Consider the following 26,125-nt stretch of genomic DNA (forward strand, 5'->3'; position numbering starts at 1 on the left):
TTTGAACACCTTTGTGTTTCCATACCCTTTAGTCCAGTGTGTAGCCTTCAGATTCACTACGTAACTTTTACGACTAAGTTTACATCTACCTGCGAGAAATCCACTCATTTAAGTGAGAGTGTGTGCGCCCCCCCCTCGCCCCGCCCATCCCATTTTAAGAGTACGACCCCTCCCTTTTCCACAAGCAGAGGGCGATTGCGATTATATTTATCACCAACACTCCCCGACATAATAACAATATTTTATAATACTTTTTAATCCTAAGTATTTACATTAGTAACTAAATATTTACACAATTTGCATAATCATCAATTTAAAAAGACTCACCAGTCAACCTTAGTGGTTGGTGATGGACGGAAGCAATGAGCGGAGTATCATCTCTACCAACCCTCCCCTGAATCCTGTGATGTCTATATTATATACTCACGAGTCTTTTGTTTCCACACATTCTCATTTTTTCCCATTTTGTTTCAACTTTTCTTTAGCTAGAATCGTTATAGTTGCTATTTTTTTATAACGTCACCGATAGCCCATAGCCTAAGGATAACATATACGTTAACATTTTAAAACTACTTTCAAAATTAAGGTCGCTAATTAAAGAGTGCCTAATTATCCGGTGCCTAATTTTCCGCCTTGTCAAAAAGTGCCTAATTATCCGGTGCCTAAATTTCCGGGTGCCTAATTATCCGGGTGCCTAAATATCCGGGTGCCTAAATTTCCGGGTGCCTAAATATCCGGTGCCTAAATATCCGTAAATATGCGGTGCCTAAATATCCGGTGCCTAAATTTCCTAAATTCATGATGTCAAGATGATGAGATTTATCACTACATCTAGATCTTATTTAACCTATTTAATACAAAATAGTTATTTTGAAAGAAATACTTAAGACATCGTAAAATATGAATAGAGCAAATATTTTTTTTGTTTTAATGTTGTCATTATTTTTCAGTTATTTTGCAGGAAACACTTTCCATCCATCCATCCCAATGGCACTACAGCCCATGGAGGGCTTTAGCTGGCTTCAACACATCCCTCCATTCAGATCTCTCCTTAGCCTTTTATCTCCGTCACTATCTGTGGGTCTTCATACAATTGATATATCTCATGGTTAGTGCATGTCCTCCACCCTGTTTCATCTTGTATAGCACCATAGATTTTCCTAAGAATTTTTCGTTCCCAAGTATTTAGTATATTTTCGGTTGTCTTTGTCAGTGTTCAGGTCTTACTTGCATACACTGCAGCTGGTCTTATGGTTTTGTATATTATTTTCTTGTTTTTTCTTGATATTGTTTTGTTCTTAAGTAAATGATGGGTGCTATAAAATGCTCTGTTGCCTCCTGCTATTCTTTCCTTTATTTCTGTTTAGTAGGTCATTTTTTAAATCAATTGTACTTCCTAGATATTTGAATGCTTTGACATTTTCAAATTTGTGATTTATGATTTTAATATATGGTCCTATCTTTTTGATTGTCTCTTGTCATTGCGATGTACTTTGGTTTACTGTCATTGACCTCAAGTCCTGCTGGTCGAGATGCTTCTAGTTGTGTGAAAAAACTAGCAATGTCAGAGGTTTCTTTACCCAATAAGTTAATTCATCTGCATAATCAAGGTATTGTAGAGGTTAGCTGTATATCGTCCCTGTTGATTGTGTAACCATATTTTCTCTCCTGAAGTATTTAAAAAGTTAGTAATATTTCCCCTCATGTTTATGTGTATATTTCTTATAACTCTCCAGTGTCAAATTGAAAAGCATGCAAGTTAGTGAGTCACCTTGTCTTAATCTTCTTTTAATTTTAAATTCCAGTGAGTGTTCTCCTTCTATCATGACTTTACTTTTTGATTTATTTAAAGTCATATGTATAAGTCTTGTCAGTTTGTTAGGTATTCAAAAATTTAGTAGTGTCATATAGATATTTCCATTTGATACTGTCATAGGCCATTTTATAATCTAAATAGAGTTGGTGGATAGGTATGCTGTATTCAAGGCATTTTTCTAGTATACATCTTAGTGTGAAGATGTGATCAGTTGTGGATCTATCTGATCTGAAATCAGATTAGTAGTCTCTAAGATTTCTTCTGAGTATTTTCCAAGCCTCTTAGTTATAAGCCTAGACAGGATCTTATGAGTCACATTTAGTAGAGAGATTCCTCTGTAATTGCAGTACTTTAGCTTGGATCCTTTTTTGTGTATTGGGATTATAAGAGCTGTTTCCCATTCTGTTGGTATTACTTCTTCTTCCCAAATTCTGGATAGCAGTCTGTGTATTTGGGAATCTAAGTCTTTTCCTCCATATTTAATTAGTTCTGCTGTAATTTGGTCCTCTCTTGGTGCTTTGTGATTCTTCGTGGTCCTAATTATTTCTGATGTTTCAATGAGTGTTGGTTCTCTAAGGGATCTGGTCCTCCAATGTGGCAGCTCATATACTCCATTGTCCCCTCAAAGTATTCAGCCCATTCCACAATCAAAGAATTCAAATAATTCAACCGTTTTACTAGAAATAGTTTTACCTTTCAGCAAAGGAAAATGTCAAAATCTGTTTTCACTTGCTTGCCTGGAAAAATGGGAAAGTTTTGTTTGAAAAGATTTAGCATACACATACATTTCATGTGCATTACCTTCGAAGAAAAAACAGTTTGAGTCTTCCACTCTTCATTAGAAATATTAGTAGCAAAGTCATAGTCAATGTCCTTCAAGGAACATAACAATTTCTTCCTTGAGATCCTATATTCTTCTCAATATCTTGTCCATGCTAAGCCAGCAGACAATACTGTGGTACCGATCATTGGAATGTTTTATTTCCAAATCTTTAAGTACTTCTCTGAGTTTGAATCTTTGACTGGATCTTTAAAATATTGCATCGCTACGTTTAGTTTAGGCTTTTTAGAATGATGTGTAGAGACTATTTCTTTCACCTCTTCATCATAACTGATAAGAATCACAGAAATTTCAATAATTTATATAGATATTTAAAATAAGTTATTTTTTATATATTTGCATTCTTTATATGTATAATCTATGAGCTCACCTAATTTCTGTAGGTATGCGCGGGTCGCATAAAACAGTTAGGCGGGTCTCATGTGGCCTGTGGGCTGTAATTTGCACACTTCTGATCTAGCATATCATATCCGATCCATGTCTCTTATCTATGAGTATATGATCTATTTGATTCTGGGTGTTCCATCGAGTGAGATCCAGGTTACCTTGTGAATACTCTCATGTTAAAATTTAGTGTTGCAGATAGACATTCCTTTTCCTGATGCAAAATTCACTAATCTTATGCCATTATTGTTGGACTATTCATGTAAGCTTTCTTTGCCAATTGTTGGTCTGTATGCTGGTTCTTTTCCAATTTTTGCATTAAAATCTCCCAGGATTTATTTTGATGTCATGCTTTGGTGCTTCATTATAAATTCTTTCCAGTCCATCATAGAAGGCTTCTTTTGTGTTATCATCTGCATCTTCAGTAGGTGTATGGACATTGATGAATAATATGTTGAAGAATTTTCCTCTCAAACATAGTGAGCAGAGTCTATCACTTACAGGTTTAAATCCAATGACATTACCTGACATTTTCTTTTTACAGTAAAACCTGTACCTAAGTTAATGCTTCCACCACTATCAAATATAGTATACTCCTTAGTTTTGAGAATGTTTTTCCACCTGGTTTCCTGTATGGCTACAAGAGGTATCCTTTATTTCTTTAACACTTCAGTAAGTTGGGCTAGCGCACCTGCTCTATAAAGGCTTTGCACATTCCATGTTGCAAAACAAAAATCATGTCCTTTTCCAGGCCGAGGCTGTTTTCCTTTGAGATCTGTCCAGGTTTTTTTGTGAGTAGAAGCTTTTATAACAGTATTTGTTTTTTATATGACAAAGTAGTAAGCCCTGCGCACAACCATCTGGGGGGCTGCCCCTCTCAGCTCTCTGGATAGCTGCCTTTATTTTTGGGTAAGGTGCCATAGCCTTTGTGGATCCCTCCACAAATTTCTCACAATTTATTGAATTAGAATTAGAAAAAGCTGAAAGGAAAGAGAGGGATAAACTAGAAACAGATATAGGGGAATAAGAGAAAGAGATGAAAGAGCAGCTCAACAAGCTCATCAAAAAGAATTTAAAGACTTAGAACTCAAACAAAAAGAATTAGAAATAAAAAAAAAAGAAAGTGAGGAATGGATAGAACTAGCAAAAGTAGAAGCAGCCAAAGTAAACCCTAATATATCGACCCAACAAACATCTCCAAATTCCATAACTTTAACATCAAAGAGGAAACTCTTGAAAATTACTTGGATCAATTTGAACACATAGCTTCAACCTACACAATGTTTAGTGAAGAAATGGCAAATCAAAAGAATAATTATTCTGTCTGGAGAATCCTCTCTCGATATTAATTGGAAAAAAAATATATTTATTTGGTTTTGTATATTGTAATAATTCCGATTCTCTCTAACAGGCCTTCTGTAAACACTGCTCAACAAAATAATGTGGTACTTTAATAACAAACTATCTCTCTATCTCATTCTGGACTTGTGACTGCTTCACTCAAGGATTCACTGTCCCTAGACCGACTTCACGGTAGACTGACAGTTTGGTCCCCAAAAATCACATGGGACATATTTATGTGTAACATTCATACCAGTACTGTCCCTTGTACACCAACACAGTACGCTGAACTGTTTTACTGGCCTGGGTCACATTTGTCAGGTTATCACACACAGTTAACCCTATCGCATCTTTCAGAAATAACCATTTCTTCAACCAAGCCCAAACTTCTCGCTGGATGGCAGAGGATAAGCTTGGTTAAAACTTGGAACAACATCTAGATGACAGGATGGTTGCCTGGTTGCTGGTCTTAATGGTCCTGGGTTCAAACTCAGCCTGTCATCATCTCCTGCAATCCTTAGGCTTGGATAAAATACATTTTTAAAATTCAAATCTGAAGGAATATCAGAAACATGTAAAATACACAGTCAGCCTGATCGATTACCATATGAACAGGCAGGCATCCATCTGTATTTCTAGTATTCAATTCAATATAATATATCAAAAACTAACCCTATAGCACTATTTTTCGGCTATATTTTAGATTCTGTAGAACAGAATTTATATTACATATTACACAACACTATATCTAGGCTACAAAGCACATATTCCAAAGCACAATAATTGAACTCAAAAACATTTAATAAATGAGTTGCCTATCTCTTTAAATAAGTCTCTAGTGTCTCACATTAATGTGATCTCTAATAACACAGCAAAATCTAATCTGTCCTTTTTTAAACTATCACTCAAGGTGATGCTACATATGATGTCATCTGTATTTTGTTGATGTTGCTGTTCCTTTATCACTGCATCTCTTTGTGTCAATTTTCAGATTCATTTAGTTTTATTTTGTGTACAATTGCTGATGCAGAGCTATAGCGAGTATCACAAACTTGTTTGACTATTTGCTTCAGAACAAGTTTATTAGAAGAGTCCACTTTCTTCTAGACACATTACATAAGCAACAATGTTTTCATTAGCTTTTTCACGTTTGACATTAAGAACTCTAGCAATTGTTATTATTATTCATATTGTCTGATTTAGATCAATAATATGTCTAATCTGGGTCTGTCGAGTTTGTGTTGATCAGAAGATTGATTGTTTCTGTACACATAGTATTACTCTTATTAACAGACTTACAGATCTTGACATATGTTGGGAAGCATGGCCCAGAGGCTAAGTACGTTTGTGTTGGCTACCTATTAAGTGGGCTCGAGGTGTGACACCCAACTTGAGCAAAGCACCTAAAGGCATCACGGAAAACCTTCTCCCAGATAACACCCCCCCCCCACTGGTCCACAAATGAGATCATAGCGCTCTGAGCATGCTATAAGCATGAAAGTAGCGCTATATAAAAGCTATTAATTATTAATTATAATATGTATATTCCAAAGAACAATAATAAATAAATCTCAGTGTGTGTTTGTCTATGTGCTATGTAGCCTAGACTAGATATAGTGCTGTGTAAAATGTAATATAGCCAAAATTTTTTTTTATCAGATTCTAAAATATAGCCTCTAGAAATTGTGCTGTAGAGTTAGTTTTTGACAGAGTGTGAGTTAAATTGAATAAATAATTAGTTATAATTAAGTGACCATGTATTCTTTGACCCAGTTTCTTGAGTTAATAGCTTGCCTTATTTTTTTGTCAGTAATAAACATAAATATACATAGGTTTACATGAGTTAAGTTTTCTTTTTGATTTCCTTCCTTCAAGTATCTGCACTATTCAACACATTCAGAGAGGAAGCAGCAGCTCAAACTTCAACATTTTTGAGTCTTTCAATTTTGCTGTTGTCACGTTCTCCACTGTTGGCTATGGAGATGTTTCCTCTGACATTTGGCTGGGCTGACTCTTAATGATTCTAACCATTGCCCTGGCATTTGTTTTTATACCTAGCCAGGTAATCATACTCAAGTCTCATAATCTAGTCTAAGTATTTTTAGGATTAGTTCATAATCTAGCTAAGTATTTCTACAGTTATTTCATAATTGAATTGCTATTATAGTTCCCCTTTCAGACCTTGTGATCTATTGGTAAGATCATGTAAATGTCATCTGTTTCTGTAGGCCATAGTTAATGAGGGTGATATGTGGCAAGCATAATGACCTACCGATTTTACTTTTCCACAACTAATGTCAGGTACCCATTAGAACTGGATGGAATCATAGGCGCCATATGATCCCAAAATAAAAATCCCAGTCTTCACCAGGATTTGAACCCAGAACCTCCCCTGGTTCGGAAGCCACTCAGCCACCATGTCTCAATGTAATGTTATATAGTTGGGCATTATCAAATAAATAATCTTAATGTATTTCATAATCTTATAAATCAATCATATACATATTTCATTATGAAGCTAAGTTAATAATATTTTGTAATGTCTCTTAGTTATACATTGTTCTTTAACTATACACAAATAATCTAGACAGGTACACATGGACATGTATTTGACTTGGCCATTTGACATTATAAATATTTATTTTCATCAGTATTTAAAACTAATCTTTGCCTTTAGATGTGGGATCTAGAGGCTAAGTACGCTTGAGATTGGCAGCACGGAAAACCTTCTCCCAGATAACTACCCCCTACTGGTCCACAAATGAGATTGAGCCAAAGCGCTCTGAGCATGCTATATGCATGAAAGTTGCACTATATAAAAGCAATAAATTAATTAATTAATTAGTTGAAAATTTTGATTTTAGTTATCAAAAAAAGTGTTTCTTTTAAAGTTTTTTTTTATGTTCCTTGAAAAATGAAGTTTATGTAGTAATCCAAACCTCCTCTAGGGTGGTGGGGATCCCAGAGTGCATAACATATGACCAGGGACATGTAATAAAAATTAGTTACAAACATACCTGGGAGCATGGGTGCTGAGTCGTAAAATGCTTGGCTTCCAAACTGAGGGATCTTGAGTTCAAATACAGGTGAAGACTGTGTTTTGAACTTCTGGAATCAAGGATGCCTTAGAGTCCACTAAACTCTAATGCCTACCTCATATGGGCTGCCTGAATCAGCAAGGGAAACCAATGACTTAGCAGAGTAATTCACTGATTGACTTGCACGACTAGATTGACATAAGAAATGCAAAGTAATTATCTTGTCTTTTGATGGAACATCATCCTATGGCAGACTGTCTAAAACTGTCTGGAACAGACGTGGCATCACCACAAACACAAAGCTAGGGGGTCTATAGAGCCGTCATCCTCCCTACATTGCTCTGTGCCTCAGAAACATGGACAGTGTACAGTAAACATGCAAAGAAACTGAACCACTTCCACATGACATGTCTGAGAAAAATACTAAATGTCAAATTGCAAGACAAAATACCAGATACAGAAGTTCTTCTAAGAGTGTGTCTGCAAAGCATCCACACAATCCTGATGCAGTCCCAGCTGCGATGGGCAGGTCACATCTACAGAATGGAAGACCACCGCATCCCTAAACGACTCTTGTATGGCCAACTAAGCGAAGGAAAGCGCTTGCAAGGTGGTCAAAGAAAGCGCTTCAGGGACACCCTCAAAGTTTCTCTGAAGGCGTTCAGCATAGACCCAGGCACCTGGGAGACAGAGGCACATGACAGAGCATCATGGCGTCGCGCTGTGAAAACTGGCGCACAGGTTGCTGAAGAAAAAAGAACAACGCTGGCAGAAGAAAAACGCCAATAAAGAAAAGCAAGGCAAACGACACTAGCTCCAGCTGGAATAACCTGCCCAGTGTGCGTCCGAATATTCCGGGCTCACATAGGTCTCATCAGCCACATGAGGAGGCATAAAACCCCAGTGCAAAACCACGATGGACGAACTATATGTTATATATATATTTATATATATAATATGAGTGTTTCTCCAGTACTGGTGACAAAAAGTGTCACTTTAGGCCAAAAATTAAAGTGGAAGGTTTTGGTTTTATTTTAAGTGTATTCACTTCTTTACTCATTGTACTTTAAGAATTTATCAATAAAAAATGAATAGGAATACATACATTTCCTCAGCAGTGCTGGCAAAAGGGGGTATCCACCTAATTCTAATGGATGCCTGAAATAAGTTGGTCATCTTGCTGGCCACATGACACCCTTGTTAACCATTACCACATAAACAGAAGAGCTTTATATCATCTCTCATAGATTGCAAGTACCTATCTCCTAAACTTCACTTTTGAGATCTGAGTTTAAGGCAATAAGAAACAGTTGTAATAAATATAGTTTGTTAAGATGTTGACCATTTGTCTATATTTCAAAAGAAATTGGACTGAAAACTTGATTAGTTGTAGAGAAAAAATTTAACCCTAGAAACTTAAAAATGTTTAATTCAGCTATCAGAATGCTTAACCTTATATATCTTTTTTTTTTTCAAGAATAGAGATGTAATTCTGCTGTGTCCCCGTGAGTTGGAAACCAGTAAGCAAGTCTTCTAATAGAGGTCTGATAGAGTCATGTACATCAAGCGATCAGCACTAAAAGATGTGGACCTGATGTGGTGTCAAGCTGATGAAGCTTTTGCTTGCTTCTTTTGGCTGTTCATTTAACAAGACAAAGCACATACTGTAAGATTTTTTTTCCATTTTATGTTAGATTTTTGTTTTAAATTTCTTTTTAAGATTAACTTCATGTTTCTTCACTTAACCTCATGTAAGTAAGACTGTCTAAAAATTTGATTCCATGAGTGGTACTCAGACATTGGTCTTTGAATGAAGCTTGCAATCTCCTGGTTAACTGAAAACACAAATTGCAGTCTCACTTTGAAACTGAATGATGCATACATATTACATATATAAAGACTGTTTCTGGGGTTACTGGTTATTGCCCTGCTTGTTACAGTCCCTTATTGTGTTTATATAATTCACTAATTTCTCTTATAAAAATGTGGACCCTAGTGCTTCACATATGCTATATGTATGTATTGTTCATTGTTTCAGCATTTAGCGTCATGTTGAAACTGGCAACAAAAAAATAACAAAAAATTAAAGAAGCAAATTTGTTCAAGCTATTACCCCATAATATTTTTCTTTCTCTCTTTCTTCCACTTCTATTGAACATGCCAAATATTAAAAAAACAACTCTTTGGTGCTTAAAACAAGAAACACTGTTTTTGTGACTGTTCTAAAGCCTGAGCTGGATTATGTACATTAAATAAAAATAAAATTCATCAAGATTTTCTAGTTTGTATGAGACTTCATTGACTTTCTGAAATTTTTTTCAATTTTATGCTCCAGACTTGTAGCAAGAACACTAAATTATTTATGTAACTACACTTGAACCACTGAGATATGATCTGACACCATTTTCTCTTTTTACTTAGAAATATAATAAACACAAAAAGTGAATTAATAAAGGAAATTTCACAGGAGAAGTTAATTCATCGCAGACAGAACCAATTACCACAAAATAACCAAGACTCTGTATGTCAGTGTAGAACAGCTAAAAAATAAACAGCACATTTTTTTCTATGGGACAGGTTGTGGTGACTAAGTGGTAAAGCACTTGGTTTTCAAACTGAGGGGTCTCGAGTTTGAATCTGAGTGATGACTGGGTTTTTAATTTCAGGATTTTAAGGGCACTCCTGAGTCCACAAATTTGTAATGGGTACCTGGAAATAGTTGGGGACATCATTGTGCTGGCCACATGATACCCTCATTAACTGTGGGCCACAGAAACAGATGACCTATACATCATCTGTCTTATAGAGCACAAGGTCTAAATGAGGAAAAGTGGGCAGCTAAAGAGCCTAAAAGTCAGCAACATAAATGTGGCTTGAAGAAGAATGAATTAAAGCTCTCATTTTATAAGGTTACATCTTGACAAGTTGATTTTATAAAGAAACAATGTTGTAATACAGAAATATAAGATCACAATATAGTTTCTCAATACATTGAGCCTCTAATAAGAAAGTAATGTAACAAGCAAAATAAAAAAATAAACAAAGCTTATAAAATAGCTGCACATTTACAGGCACATATCTCAATACTGTTAGTTCTATTTCACTTTTCACATTCTTCTTCTTCTAGCCAGCTTTATTGCTGCTGAGCTGTGAGCTCTTTTGCAGACTTTGACAAGGAAAAAAAGTGTGCTGTTTTCTTCAGTTGTTCAGCACTGCCGTACATGGTGTTGGTTATGTTGGGCTGTAGTGGAAGTAGGGTCTGCCTAAGGTGGATTAGGGAGGGGCATTCAAAGAGGATATGGTTTACGGTTTCAAAGGGGTGGGCGCAGTGTCTGCAAAGGGGTAGTTGTATGGAGTTTATTTTGTTCAGGTGGTAATTTAATAGTGGTGTGTGTCCTGTTCTTAGTTGGAAGATTGTAGATTGTTCTTTGTGGGGGAGGAAGTTAATACTGTCCAGTTTGTTAGGTTAGTCATTTCTCTGTACATGGCTCTGCCTGTGTTTCCTGATGCCCATTGGATGAGCCACTCCTCTTTGTGATTGTTGACTAACATTGACCTTAGGGTGAGGTAGTTAACAGGTCTATCTGGTTGTTCCATAGATGAACCTGCTTTTGATAGCTTATCTGCCTTTTCATTTCCCATGATGCCAATGTGTCCAGAGATCCACTGTAGTGTGATATTGATATTTAATTTTGATTTCATCTGGTGGATTATTACAATGAGTGTTGTCAACTCTCTTGGGCTGTTTGAGGTGCTGCTGTTAAGTGCTTGCAGAGTAGATTGGGAGTTTGTAAAGACAACAATATCTGATGGTGGTTGCACTCCTTCATATAATTTGTTTTCCACTGTCTGAAGTGCTATGGTAATTGCCTCAATTTCGGCTTGGAAGTTTGAGCAGTAATCGCCACTGGGTGCGCTTATCTCAAAGTGTTTATTTTTAGGGAAGACCAGGAAGGCACCAAGACCAGCATTGATGGTAGCTTTGAAAGCCGATCCGTCTGTATAAATAGCTGTTTTTTGATAGCTTTCGATTGTTTCAAGCGTGCCTACTTTGAGCTCCAGTGGATTTGATTCTTTTGTTAAGGTGTTATTTAGTAAATGTGTTTTGATGGTTGATTGTTTGTAGTTTAGTCCGGGTGTAATGTTTGAAAACCTGGTAATTTTTTCTCTGTTATTGGGTAGGTGGTGTTTTAGGGCTAGTTCGTCAGTAAGTTGGATCAGAGTCTTTTGCTTTTTTTGGTTGTTTTTCCTATATTTCCTCCAACCTTCTGTATCTCTCAATAGCTTCTAATGCTGCTCTGTTGCGCCTTAACTTAAGAGGTTCAATATTGGAGTCTATTTCACAGGCTGCTGTGGGAGTAGTTCTCATACCTCCACTAATTAGCCGCAAGGCTTGGTTTTGGATTGTATCTAATGATGATTGATAGGTTTTGTTGGCAGCTACTTGTATGGAGAGACAGTTATCCATTACAGATCTGACATATCCAGTGTATAACTGTCTTAAGGTTTTCTTTTCATCTCCCCAGGATGTTCCTGTTAGGTGTTTTATTATGTTTAATCTTTGTGATGCCTTTTCTTTTAAATCTGCCATAAAGTGTTTTAGAGACAGTCTTTGGTCTAGTTTTACACCAAGATATGTTGGATTTTTTTTTTATTTATTGGCTGAGAGTCTATTTTTAGGATGTAGTTTCTTTTTGCTGTTTTGTTGCTGTGGCTAAAGATTGAATAAACTGACTTTTCTTTGTTTATTTCCATTTTCCATAATTTTTAATATGTGGAGATAGTTGTGAGGGCTCTATTTAGTTTGGATCTAGTCAGCACTGGATATTTCTCTGTAGTCCAAATTAAAAGGATCGTCTGCATAAAGTGCCTTATTGACCGAAATGAGGTCCGGGAGGTCATTCATGAAGATTAGAAAGAGAGTGCAGCTAAGGGCTGAACCTTGTGGTAGTCCTTCTTCCAAACTTTTTTTTACTAGAGATGGCACCTTCGAATCGGGTTTGGATGGTTCTGTTTTTTAAGAATGCCCTGATCCAGCTGTATATTTTTCCATGGATGCCCATTTTTTTCATCTTCAAAAATAGACCTTTTCTCCACACTCTATCATAGGCTTGCTGCAAATCTATAAATACTGCTGTAGTGTGCTTGTTTTCATGAAACCCTTCTACTGTGTCCTGGATAAAACGAAAGAGGTGGTCTTCTGTTCTACTTGCTTTCCTGAAGCCAGCTTGTGCATTGTGGAGTGAGCAAGTACTTTCTAGCAACCAATAAAGTGGGTTATTGATCATTTTTTCTGCCATTTTGCCAATGTTGGATGTTAGAGATATTGGTCTATAACTTTTTGAGTCTCCAGGTGGTTTATTTTTCTTTAAAATGGGTATTTATGTTTGCGGTTCTCCATTCCTGTGGTATGTCTCCAGTTTTCCATGTATGGTTGATAAAGTTAAGTATACAGTTTTGGGCCTGTGGTCCTAGTCCCCAAATCATTTCATTTGTTATTTTATCGGGTCCAGGGGATTTTCTTGACTTGAGGCTTTTTAGGGCAGTATTGAGCTCATGTAGAGTGAAAGGAGTGTCAAAAGATCTGACAATTGACTGTTGGAGCTTTTTCTTCTTTCTTTAAGATATTACTGAAGGCCTGGTCCAGTTGTTTTCTTGGCTTTGACTTGTTAATGCTGGCAAAATATTTATTGAAGGTTTCAGCCTTTTTAAGGTTTTCTGTTATTATGTCGTCAGTGCCTTTTATAGGTTTGTTTGTTTGTTTGATGTTTTACTTATTTCGGATGTTCCTTCAGAGTTGAAGATAATTACTTCCTAGTCCAAACCTCCCGCAGGACGGCGGGGGATGGGAGCGGGCAGGGTTTGAACCCGGGACCATCGATAAGTCCGAACGACAGTCCAGCGTGCAAACCGCACGACCAGGCAGGGTTTGTTATTTGTTTCTTTCCTGCTAACCAGTGCAGAAGGGTCCAGGCCTTTTGACCATCCTTGTTTAGATCTAGTTGTTCGCATGTTGTGGTCCACTTTTTCTTTTTTTCTGTTTTAATTTTGTATCTTATAAGCCCTGTCAATTTGTTGTACGTTGTCTTGTTCTCTCTAGTAGTTTTTTTTTCTATAATCTTCCTGGCCATGTTTCTTTCTTTTACTAATTTATCTAATTCAGGTGTCCAAAAAGGTTTGTATTTCTTAACTTGGCCTCGAGGGATGTGTTTTTTTGCTGCTTGTAAGATGTTGGAGACTATAGTTGTGTAGGTTGATTTGACGTCTGTCTCAATTATGCTTGATAGTCTTGTGTCTGTTTCTTGTGAAAAAGCTGCCTAGTTAGCTTTTTTATAGTTCCATCTAGTTGTTTTGTTGGATTGGTATCTACCTGGCATTCCAATATTGAGGAGTATAGGCCTGTGGTCACTACCTATGTCTTCAAGTACTGTTATTAAAAGAGTCGGTAATGTCTGTAGAGATAAAAGTTAGGTCAGGTCTGCTAGTTGTGTTGTGTGCTCTGTAGAGGAAAGTTGGAGGTGAAGTTTTGTTTTGCAGAAGTTGTAGGTTAGAGGCATTTGTTACATCCTATATTTCTTTGCCACACTTGTTGTAGTGTGGGTAGCCTAGGTAAGGTGTGTGTGCATTGACGTCGCCAGCTATTATTGTCCTTGTGTAGTGTGGTAGTTGTATGTCTATTTCTGCTGTTGATGATGATGGGCAATAGTAGTTTTTGATGGTGTACTTTGTTCCTCCTCTCCAAAGAAGTATTTCCTGCGTGTCGATGTCTGTATTGTTCTGTATTTGTTTTACTGTGGCTTGTGTGTCGTTTCTTATGAGGGTCGTAATTCCCTGGCATTTGGTGCAAAGGCATCTGTACTGTGTGTAGCCTGTGATGTTTATTTTTTTCTTGGGCAGTAGTGTTTCTTGCAATAGCGCTATGTGTATATCATGCTTCTTGAGTATGTGTTGGAGTTCTGTTGTCTTGTTTTGTAGGCCTAAGATGTTGAGTTGCAAAGGCATCTGTACTGTGTGTAGCCTGTGATGTTTATTTTTTTCTTGGGCAGTAGTGTTTCTTGCAATAGCGCTATGTGTATATCATGCTTCTTGAGTATGTGTTGGGAGTTCTGTTGTCTTGTTTTGTAGGCCTAAGATGTTGAGTTGCAAAAGGTTTAGGTGTTTGCTGCTAGTCTGTTTTTTATTATCAGTAGCTGACTTATCACAGGCAGTCCTGGAAGAAACTGCCATGCGCAGACCTTTTACGAGGCGACGTCTGAGCTCATATGGATTTTTTCGTTAAATTCCTTGGCATTTAGTGTAGGCTGGGTGTTTCCTCAGGCTTTTTTTAAATATATAAATATATAGTCCCCGCATTTTAAGGGAGTTTTCGGTCTTGGCAATTTTCTCCAATATTGACATGAAAGGAAACATCTAGGTCTGAAGACTGTAACCGGAATATCCATGGGACAAGGTGGGGTTGGCCATTGGACCATTCTCAGCTATCCATAGAGCTCTCCAAATGGAACTTTTCTGCAGTAGAAAGCTTAAAGTGGACTGTGCCCTGGGTATGCCCTGTGGAATCGTCACATCCTGGATCCAGGCCCCTTCACGATATCACATTCACCAGATCCAGAAAAAAAAAAACACTTCATGATGGATTTGTATCAAGTATTAGAATGTAGTGAGACAAGGACCTCCGTCTGGTGTAGTGCAATCCAGACCTCCGTCAAAAAGCACCTAGAGGGGGGGGGGGGGGGGAGGTCCACTATTATTCACTTAGTGAAATGCAAGTGGAAAGGCAGTGGGGTTATTTATTTCTCTTGGTCATTTCCAAGCCCCGATACCCACATGGGGGAGTATCGCCACAGAGTGGAGGTTTGTAGTCAGAGTTTTCCTTCTCCTATATGGGTTGCGTTATTTAGGCTGACATGCCCCATCAACACGAAGCTAAACTGGTTTTGAGGCTCCAGTGTTCCGCCTTTCATCCCTTCTCCTGTCAGTTTGTAAGAACACATAAAAAAGGAAAGTTCCCCTTTCAGACCTTGAGGTCTATAGGACAGATGATATAAAGATCATCTGTTTCTGTGGCCTATTGTAAGTGAGGGTGTCATGTGGCCAGCACAATGACCAACCACCTTTACTTTTCCCCAATTAAAAGTACATGTAGCCAATAATCATTTAACTCTTTGATTAATTATGTTTTGTTAAGGACAATGAATAATAGTGCTATGTTTCAACTTGATCTGAGTATGGGAAGTGGGAGAATAACATGTACACAATTTTTATCAAAAAGTCAGTCAGACTTGATAAAGCAATTATAAAAAGTATATTGATATAGACTAATTTAGGTAACCAAGTGAGCTAAAAGATAACAAAAATTGTGATGTTTGTGACTCATGGAGTTTTTATTTGTATTTTAAGGATCGTCATACCATTTTAAGATCCTGGGATGTGAAAGACTTTACACCAGACTGTCGTCAGTATCTTTACCTCTTATTGCCGGCAATAAAATACATATGAAACTTGGTAAATATTTATTTCACACAGTTCAGGCGAAACTCTTAGGCCTTTACTCAAATAGAATTAGAATATCATTAATGTTATTAATATATTTACATTTTGACATCAAAGTTTGTACTTCACAGATCATATTGTGCGTAAAGATGGGTTAGTGTTAGGTTAGATGAGTTCAGCTTTGCCTTGTTAGCCAACAACTGTCTGTATCCTGGACTGTCCACACTTGTATTATTGCTGGTACATTTTCAGCAGTAAGTTGACTTTAAAACATTCCTAAGTTATGACTGTTTTAGTTTTCAACTTCCTTTTAAAATAACTCTAGAACAAAATGGTGACAAAATGAGCCTTATAAATTCAAGAACTCTACATATAACAAATAATTTAAAAGTTTTTAAAAACAATTGTTCAAATTGAAAAAAAAAAAAAGCTAAACATGTTCTCGGTGTGTTTTACAGCTCATTGCATTGCACTATTAGTTCATTCTAGATTTTTCTTGTTTCTGGCATTCATCAAAACTGTATCTAGTTAAACTACCAACTATGTCATTTCTTTGGGCAGCTGCTGGAAAGGGTGGGTGCCTAATGTAAAGCTTGGCATTTCTTAAGATCAATAGAGAGGCAATAATGTTTGGGCAGCCCATGTTTTTAAAAAATCTAAAGCTAAGGAACTAAGCAGAAAGATGGTCAACATCTTTGTGGTGCCCCAATGGTCTAACATGCTAAGGGATAGGTAAATGTGATGAAGGAATGCAGCTTGGAAAAGAAATATTGTCTCTCTCGGCAGATGAAGATTAACAAACATTTCATTCTGAAATTGATTTAACATTTGTAATGTGTCTCTCTAACACCAGAATATAAAACTCTATAAGACTTGGAATAATCTTATTAGTTTCTTACTTCCAATGCCACACCAGGTGAGCCATAGCAGCAGACGTATAGAAGGCATGCTGGGAATGAAATTCATCACATGCAGCTGCAAAAAAGTGTTTTCATTGGTAATTATGTGGGCTACACTTACCCACAAGCCTCAGCTGATGCTCACCAAAGGTCAGTGTATGCAAGTATAGTTTTGTTCATTGATACAATAGATAAGCAGTTTTTATGATTGCTTTATTATATTAAGCAGATCCCTTTAAAAAGAGTTACTTCAAAATGTATTGGCCCATCAGTCATGTGAAAGGTACCCTTTCAGACCATGGGGCAGATGATGCAAAGTTCATCTGTTTCTCTGGCCCATGGTTAAATAGGGTGTCATGAGGCCAGCACAACAACCAACCGCTAAACCCAAAGATCCCAAAATTAGAAATTCGAGTCTTTGACAGGATTTGAACCCGGGACCCCTGGTTCAGATAGCTAAGTGCTTTACCACTCAGCTACTGCGCCTCCAATGAACAAAAGAGCGTAGTAGCAGAATCTTGTCTTGTTTTTCTAAGTACTATTCATGCGGCGTTGTTCTGAATTATGTTGCATCTTGGCTATTTTGTCATGAGGTATACCTGCTAGCATGGCGCTGCAGTAGTCAAGGCGAGAGAGTATGTATGCCACAGCAGCGTTGTTCTGAATATGTTGCATCTTGGCTATTTTGTCATCAGGTATACCTGCTAGCACGGCGTTGCAGTAGTCAAGGCAAGAGAGTATGAATGCCACAGCTAGCGTTTTTGTTGAGTCCGTTGTTAAATATGGTTGGATCTTGTGTATAAAGTTACTTTTTTGTTTGTTTTGTAAAGGCTTTCAATTATAATATATAATTTAGTACAGACAACATTTTTTCATCTTTGTCTACAGAAAGAAAAATGAAACCTAACTATCGATGATATAATATTGCTAACAATCATTGCTGTCATCTTATTCTGAGCTACCTACTTCTTAATATTACTAGCTCAACACATTTGGATCTACTAGTGGACCTCTTTTAATAGTTCATTTCACAGAACACTTTTTCATTAATGTGGCTGTAGAGAGATGTTCCTTTCCACATGTGTCCCAGGTTAAGGTGACATTTGGCATGCTTTTTTTTCCAGAACTGAGGCAAATCTTTTTCGCTGTCCATACCTTTCTTGGTTACCATTTCTTTACATAGTGAGGTAGGGCCTTGCGTTTCCTGTTGTCAACATCATTGTCCACTGCTTTGAGGTCCTGTTTGATTACATCAACATATCAAAGGGTGGGGACCATCAGTTCATCTTGAACCTGTCGTGAGTTGTCCATAAAAATAACACTTGGTATATGATTGTCCTGCAGGACCAAGCCAGCTCAGACGTCGTTGTCTGAGGATTGTAAAGATACTTGGAAGACCAATTTTAGCAAGTAACTTTATAAATGTTATATCATTAGCTCTTGATATGTCAACATCATCAGCAACTTACATCATTCAATAATTTTAGCTACATTTTATAACTTCAGCTATTAATGTTACTAAAATATAACATTATCAGCTATTGATGTAATTATATTGAAAGTTACCTACATCATGATATCAACAGTGATGTTATAATAATACAAGATACATCTGGTCAACATGAAAGAGAGATGAGTGCTGATGTTGGAAAGCCCAGCAATCGCAAATTTTATGCGCAGATTTTTTCCCAGTATCCCATATCAAATAGAGGGCACTAGAGCTTCTCTATTCCATTTTTAAATGATTCTTGGCCTCCTTCAGTCATATAGACAAAGGTTCATCTCATAGAACACTTTTTCAACTTAACAGTTTTATTCCATAAATCCATGGTGGTGTTTTTTCACTCTGCTCTATATGAAGCTCTTCAAAATCAACACCAATAGCATGGAGAAAAAAAGCAAAAGCACAGGATCAAAAATAGTGATCAAAAATACCAAGCCTTGACTGCAGATGTGTATCTAGGATTTAGGACTGGCCTCTTAAGTCATATGAGTAGTTGCAAAGGGAAAGGATCATCTATTGAGATGTTAAAGGATGTAGACAGACAAGCTTCATCCACAACAATATTTCTTGCAACTTATAACATTTTTATCTTGCATATCTTTGTCACACTTATTATAAGATTACTCTCTAAACCACAATAGTACAAGTTGCCTTATTTACAATACTGTTTGCTTACTGTCAAAATACTAAAAATAGCCATCTATGTTGTAAAATCACTAGCTATTGATAACTTATTATCCATGGTTAGATACCAACTTCATTATTTAAATAAGTACCTTCTATTCATTATACTCATTAAAATAGAGAGGCAGGATAATATTTAAAGATTTAAAAAAATGAACATTTTCTGGGATATTTGAAAGTTATTAGGGAAAAAAATCACATACTACACATTTTCAGTGTCAGAACACTAAAGTCTGCAGAAACTGAAGTAAATCCTTTTTGTTTCAACTTACCTGTTTTATGCCATAAATCCATTTTTTTTCACTCTGCGCTAGAATGTTGAGTCAGATATTGAAGCCAGAGCTTTGTATCTAAGTCAAAGACCACTAGTATTTGACAGTGGACAATATGTCCCAGCTCAGTCCAAAATTCATAAAGTAAGTATAAAGATTATATTTAATTATAAACATTTTTTATGTATAGAATTAAATAAACTAAGGGTTTACAATAGGTCTAGTGCAAGATACATTCTAGGATAACAAATCTATATACCAGGGATTATAGGCATGAAGAAAGTCGGTATACCATTGTTCTTAGAGGAAAACTTTAAAGACCAGCTCCTACAAATAAATAATATTTGCTACTCTGTCAAAATGTGTTTAAAAAGACAATTTGTTTACAATTTCTTTCTGTTCTAATTAGGACTGTGTCTCAGCGAAGCATAAGAGTTGGTCTTGGATTCAAACAGTCAATGAATGTTTAGGCATTTATAGTGAAAATACTGCTAACTATCATCAGGTAAATATTATTCCTTTTCCTTTGTGACATTTTGTGTATTAGAAATTGCTAGCTAGAATCAAAAGTTATTGATTCTCAGTAAATAATTGTGTAGTAAATTTTCACCCAGCCAACATAGATTAAAAATAAAAATAAGTATTTCAAGACTTTCATCTTATATAGAACCAGAGAAATAGAAAAAAAATATGGTAAAAGAAACATTTAAAATGCAATATTATGAAATGAGCTGAGCTCAAAACTGGTCATTGGAAAATGCAGAAAACTAAAGTGAAATCTAATTAGAAGCAGTAGACCAAGTGAAACATTATTACAAGAATTAAATGAAACTGACGCTAAAGTTTGAGTAGTTAACCAAAGTGTCAATAGCTGTAGAAGTGGACAACCAGATGACAGTCTAATACAGGCAGAAAACCAAAATTGCACGCCAATTTTAATACTAAATCAAACATATCAGTATAATCAGTAAGACATGCATGAAACCAGGTCTATGTCTACAATAATTGCATCTTAATTGTACCAAGATGCTCTGATATTTTGACCATGATGTTCTTATAGATGTAGTATAATGATAAGACATTTCTATTCTAATGTTCTGTAAGTTCTACCATGATGTTCTGATAGAAGTACCTTAATGATAAGACATTTCTATTCTAATGTTCTGAATGTTGTACCATGATGTTCTGATAGAAGTACCTTAATGATTAGACATTTCTATTCTAATGTTCTGAATGTTCTACCAAGATGTTCTGATAGAAGTACCTTAATGATTAGACTTTTCTATTTTAATGTTCTGAATGTTGTACCATGATGTTCTGATAGAAGTACCTTAATGATTAGACATTTCTATTCTAATGTTCTGAATGTTGTACCATGATGTTCTGATAGAAGTACCTTAATGATTAGACATTTCTATTCTAATGTTCTGAATGTTGTACCATGATGTTCTGATTAGACATTTCTACTCTAATGTTCTGAATGTTCTACCAAGATGTTCTGATAGAAGTACCTTAATGATTAGACATTTCTATTCTAATGTTCTGAATGTTCTACCAAGATGTTCTGATAGAAGTACCTTAATGGTTAGACTTTTCTACTGTAATGTTCTGAATGTTGTACCATGATGTTCTGATAGAAGTACCTTAATGATAAGACATTTCTACTCTAATGTTCTGAATGTTGTACCATGATGTTCTGATAGAAGTACCTTAATGTTTAGACATTTCTACTCTAATGTTCTGAATATTGTACCAAGATGTTCTGATAGAAGTACCTTAATGATTAGACTTTTCTACTGTAATGTTCTGAATGTTGTACCATGATGTTCTGATAGAAGTACCTTAATGATTAGACTTTTCTACTCTAATGTTCTGAATGTTGTACCATGATGTTCTGATAGAAGTACCTTAATGATAAGACATTTCTACTCTAATGTTCTGAATGTTGTACCATAATAGATAGGTTTTCCAACCTTAATGATTAGACTTTTCTATTCTAATGTTCTCAAAGTTCGACCATGATGTTTGCCACCTGGAAGAAGACATGCTTTCATTCTTGCTTTGGATGGACAGTTCAACAGTTAGAGCTCAAGTCAAGACTCAAGATCCTGATGTCATGTTAAAACATTTCAGAGTAAGATTATTTATCATTCAGCTTTGTTTAGATTTCTTTGGACTAATATTATTGATATTTCATTAATGTGATTACTTTGTCTACATGGCATGAGCAGCCAGTATTTATTGTTATTTATTTTGTGTGATTAAACTTTCCTCGTCTGCATCTGTGGAGTTACGTTCCATATATTTACATGTAAGTGTGTCATAGGCTTAGTACACAGTAATGCTACGCGATGGCTGAAGTGGCCAGAGCGAAGGCTTGATAATTACGAGGCAAGAAGAGATCTCAACACATCACTACACACTAGAGTTATACCCAGCAACATTCAGCTTGACATTTGGTGGCCATACCGGTCCCCACCCTGACAGCTTTCATATAGCGCTACTTTCATGCTTATAGCATGCTCAGAGCACTAAGGTCCAATCTCATTTGTGGACCAGTGGGAGTAGGTTTTCTAACTGCCTTAAAGCACTCAGTAAACACAACTCAACTCGAGTTGTGTGTCGAACCTCTTGCCCCCTTCATAGGCAGCCAAGCTAAGCCAAGTTCAAGCGTAGTTGGCCTCTTGACCACGCTTCCTACTAGGCTTGATTGGTTACCTTGGTTGTGGAAAAGGAAATATTTAAAGTTCTTGAAGTGTTCAGTATCCTCATTTTGTAATTAAACCTGATGCATGATGGACATTAATATTTTTACTTTATATTTTCATATGTTTCCAACTGTGAATTGCCTCTTACTTTAAAATTTAGCTCTAGCTGGATAACTTTGTGCAATAAAAAAATTATGTTTAGATTTTGGAAATTATAATTTATGTGCTACATCTTAAATTCACTATATACGTGTAGAACTATTGCTTGGAATCTAATTGCAAGTTTCTACTGTCGACTGTCATACTAGATATGGTCTTATGGCTGCATTAGAACCTTGGTCAGGCAACTATAATGTTTGCCTCCCCCCCCCTCCCTCCCTTCATATGGAAAGCAGGTAAATCTTTCATTTAGAGCCAAATTATATAACCCTTAGCGTATTTATACAATAAAAGTGTACTGAGCATGTTATAGTAGAAAGAAGACACATTATAGAAATCTTATACATAAGAATTTGGATACCAAGAAAAAAAATCTTTTCTCTAGTGAAACTAGATCTGTATGGATAATGGTTTGCTTTTAATCTTTAACCAATCAACCTTACTGGTACATCTGGTAACAGGTACATCTCTTATGGCTAAAATCACCAGTGTGTGTGTTTTGTATCAAGGATGTGCATGTTGTTGGTTTTGAACAAATGTTTGATGTGACTGCCAAGGCTTTTTACAAATCTTGTGTATGTGGTGTTTTTTTTTCTATTTTTTTTAAATTTTTGTATTGTAATCGGAATTCTTAAATGGTGGGGAAAATATGTAAACCACTATTTTGACTGTCAAAAACAGTAAACCTAAAAAAAATAAATTTTGTAGTTTTAAACAAATTGAATCACACTTATAACATATATAAAATATAGATTTATAACATATTGAATCACACTTATAATACATACAGGCTGGCTGCCTGGTCGTGTGGTATATTGTTTGGACTTCTCGATGGTCCTGGGTTAATACCCTGCCTGCTGTCATCCTGCTGGAAGTTAGGACTAGGAAGTAAATTATCTTCAACTCTGAAGGAACAACTAAAATATGTGAAACATTTTACAAACATTTTTTTGTTTTCCTTTCCCAGCACATACAACTCAATTTACTTCTATTGGCTGGAAATATTTAAAGCATGACAGTGGCGTAGGTAAATTACCAAATAGTGGATCTTATGTTGGATTGATCAGCCCTGATGAACTGACCTGACCATTGTAATTGAAACCATAGTGAGTCATAATTTCTTAAAAGCACTCTTCTTACCTCCCTCCCCTCCCCTTAAGATTCTAAAGAAAAAATTTGTAGCATGTTACATTACTAGACTGTAAGACTATTTATGACATGTCTGTCAGACATACCTACAGGTTGGAAAACCTATCTGTTTGACATACCTAGATGACATATTAACTCTGATTAATAAAAGAAAAAAGTTTTTCAGACACAATCACTTTATTTGTATTTCAGACTCATGACCACTCTATCTGTATAGGTCCTGGTATACCCTGGGATGATGTTAACTTTTAACTTGAAATCTTAAAGGAAGTTTTGTAAGTATATTTCATTAGATTCTTCTGCTTAAAATAATTTATAACAATAAAGAAAAAGTTAAAGACTGCTATTGCATGAGGCTTGTAGTAAAAAAAAAAAAGAAAATATAATTACTGACAAATGAATTCAAAAGTTTGATGTCAGCTGGCAGAGTGTGAACCTGGCACCATTGTGAAAGATAATCCAGTGTGCATACTGCACAACCAGGCAGCCATCCAGTCTTAAAAAGAATGTGTTAATTAATCATTTTATTTAGTTTTAAATTAGACTGTTTTATGTTTTATTTGTATCTCTTTTCTATGGACTTTCTTTTGTTTTAACAATATTTTATTACCAGTTATATAAATTTAGTAGAATAAATATCACTACCATTGTTATCTTTAGGCTAAACTAACAAGCATGAATGTCTGGTACAGTAAGATAGGGTTAATGTAAAACCTGACATTATGGTTCATTCAATTGGGACAGCTAATGGTGAGTCAATTCTATTTTTAAATATTAAATTAATCTGATGAATTCCTTTGACTCTTTTTGTATTAAGTATCAAACTTGGCAGTGAAACAAAGACCAAGGAAAAGAAGCATAACTTAATTTATTTAGGTGATAGAGTAGCAGAGTAGGCCTAAAGTGTCTAATGCAGAACATTCTCAGGACTTAAGCAATGTATTCATATCTTGTACCTTTGCTGAAATGTTAACAGACAGAAATTTAAAGAAGGGAATCCACCTGGGAAATAGTTTAAAGAGTGTTGGTAGACAAAAAGATTTTTAAAAAATAACCATAGACTTGCAATGAAAAAAAAAAAGAGCCTACTGCTGTGCCACATTAGTTGGTTAAAAGAAAGACTTAGCAAAAGAAAATCTGGAGATGCTTTAGTAATAAATAAGTCAGCACTTTAATATTGTATTCATATATATATATATTCATATTATCACATTCCATCTTTCACAGTTTGTGTCTGATCAAGCAGTTCTCAAGTTAGGGCTTGATGAAGTCTACAAACTGACCATTATATCTACTGGACAAAAAAGGATCTTATATGTATATTTTAAACCTGGTCAATGCCTATTTCTCCACTATTGTCGACATCTTGAGACATCACCATCGGCAGAAACCGAAGACGGCTGATACATTTGTGTGGGTGAAAAACTGAAGGCGTCGCTCGAAGACAGCTGATACATTTGTGTGGGTGAAAAACTCAAGGCTTCGCTCGAAGACAGCTGATACATTTGTGTGGGTGTAAAATTCAAGGCGTCGCCTGAAGACAGATGATACATCGTTTCCATGTGAGCGCTCGTCACCAACTTTTGACACGCTCTTGCATTGTCGAGGTTTCACCTTACATTGCTATACAGAAGGTCCTCCATTTAGACCTCTGTTCACTTATGGTCATTCTAATTTTTCAGAGACTTTACATATTTGGATTATCTAAGCTGAAGTTCTCCACTTAAGTACTGTTGGATTATTTATACGAATGTTCAAGTACTTTTGGATTATTGATCTTTGACGTTGAAGTTGGACTAACTTGTACCTATTGGCGCTCTCCTAGTCATCGTTGTACGCCGAAGAAATAACACATGCCTGCATTACTACACTTACATTTTGGATTATCTTATTGGATTATTTGGATTACCTGTTGGACTTGTGTTAATTGTAAAGGTCAAGAGGAAATATTTTTTGACATTACTTGAGCATTTGAGCTATCTTATGGCATATGACTGGATTATTTTACTACTACTTTGATGCTCACATTGATGTGTATTCTCAATCGGATTACTTAGTTACCTTACCCATGGATTATTTTTGAACTACTCAAGCTGTATTTGTATTTGACAAGCTACAAGAGAGGATTAATCTACATCAGTCTACAAAAGAAAGTCTGTAAGTTATAATTAAGGATTGAATATATTCATTCATATGATTAATAAAGTACATTGATTTTGCTGTGGTATAGCAGTAATTGAAGTTGATTATATATAGAGTTAGTGATTGATAACTCTTGGAACCATATTAAATTGATTTTCATTTTTGATATTTGTTACCTTAAATGGCAGTCGGCGTGGGTCTGTCTTATGTTTTGAGACTGAATCGGCACAATTTATTTGTTCCGTTCCATTTCACTTCATCTGATAGGGATCTTTAGGGATTTTCTTGTTGTTCTCCTAATCCTAATAAGGTCCGAGTAGACCAGCCTTGTTCGGTAGGGACTTCTAGATCATTTTGAAATTTTTTGTTTAGTGGTATATAGTTTTGTTTGTACAATCGTAGTGGGATTTCTCTTTGTATTCATATTGTTTGTTTGTGTAAGTCTTGTATTTACATATCTGTGATTCTCTTGTCAAAGTCTTCTATTTATTGATTTCTTTTAAAGCAGACTGTATTGTTATCTATATTGTTTTTGTGTTCGTCACCTATACTTTAATTTATCTCTTTATTCTCTCATTAATTAATTTTTTTTTCATTTTTTCACTGCACATATAACATGTTACAAAGATATATTTGAAGTAATAATATTGTGTACATATATACTATCACTTGAATTAGAGCCTTATTTTTTGAGC

The 26,125-nt window shown here is 35.8% G+C and overlaps 1 long non-coding RNA gene across 4 annotated transcripts; it reads left to right on the top strand.

Annotated features, from left to right (window-relative positions):
* The first annotated feature begins 808 nt into the window (after nucleotides 1–808).
* LOC129923514 (uncharacterized) lies at nucleotides 809–25,473 on the top strand. Of its 4 annotated transcripts, XR_008775478.1 has the most exons (12): nucleotides 809–1,108; nucleotides 6,258–6,444; nucleotides 8,898–9,086; nucleotides 15,821–15,925; nucleotides 16,045–16,167; nucleotides 16,830–16,962; nucleotides 19,682–19,777; nucleotides 21,284–21,406; nucleotides 23,107–23,245; nucleotides 23,481–23,563; nucleotides 23,949–24,038; nucleotides 24,516–25,473. It is a non-coding gene; the product is annotated as an uncharacterized LOC129923514 (long non-coding RNA). The 4 variants fall into 4 exon arrangements; XR_008775477.1 differs by lacking the exon at nucleotides 16,045–16,167 and having other exon boundaries at nucleotides 935–1,108; XR_008775479.1 differs by lacking the exons at nucleotides 16,045–16,167; nucleotides 23,949–24,038 and having other exon boundaries at nucleotides 937–1,108.
* Nucleotides 25,474–26,125: the final 652 nt, after the last annotated feature.

This window comes from Biomphalaria glabrata, chromosome 16 (genome assembly GCF_947242115.1).
Source record: "Biomphalaria glabrata chromosome 16, xgBioGlab47.1, whole genome shotgun sequence".
NCBI classification, from domain to species: domain Eukaryota; kingdom Metazoa; phylum Mollusca; class Gastropoda; family Planorbidae; genus Biomphalaria; species Biomphalaria glabrata.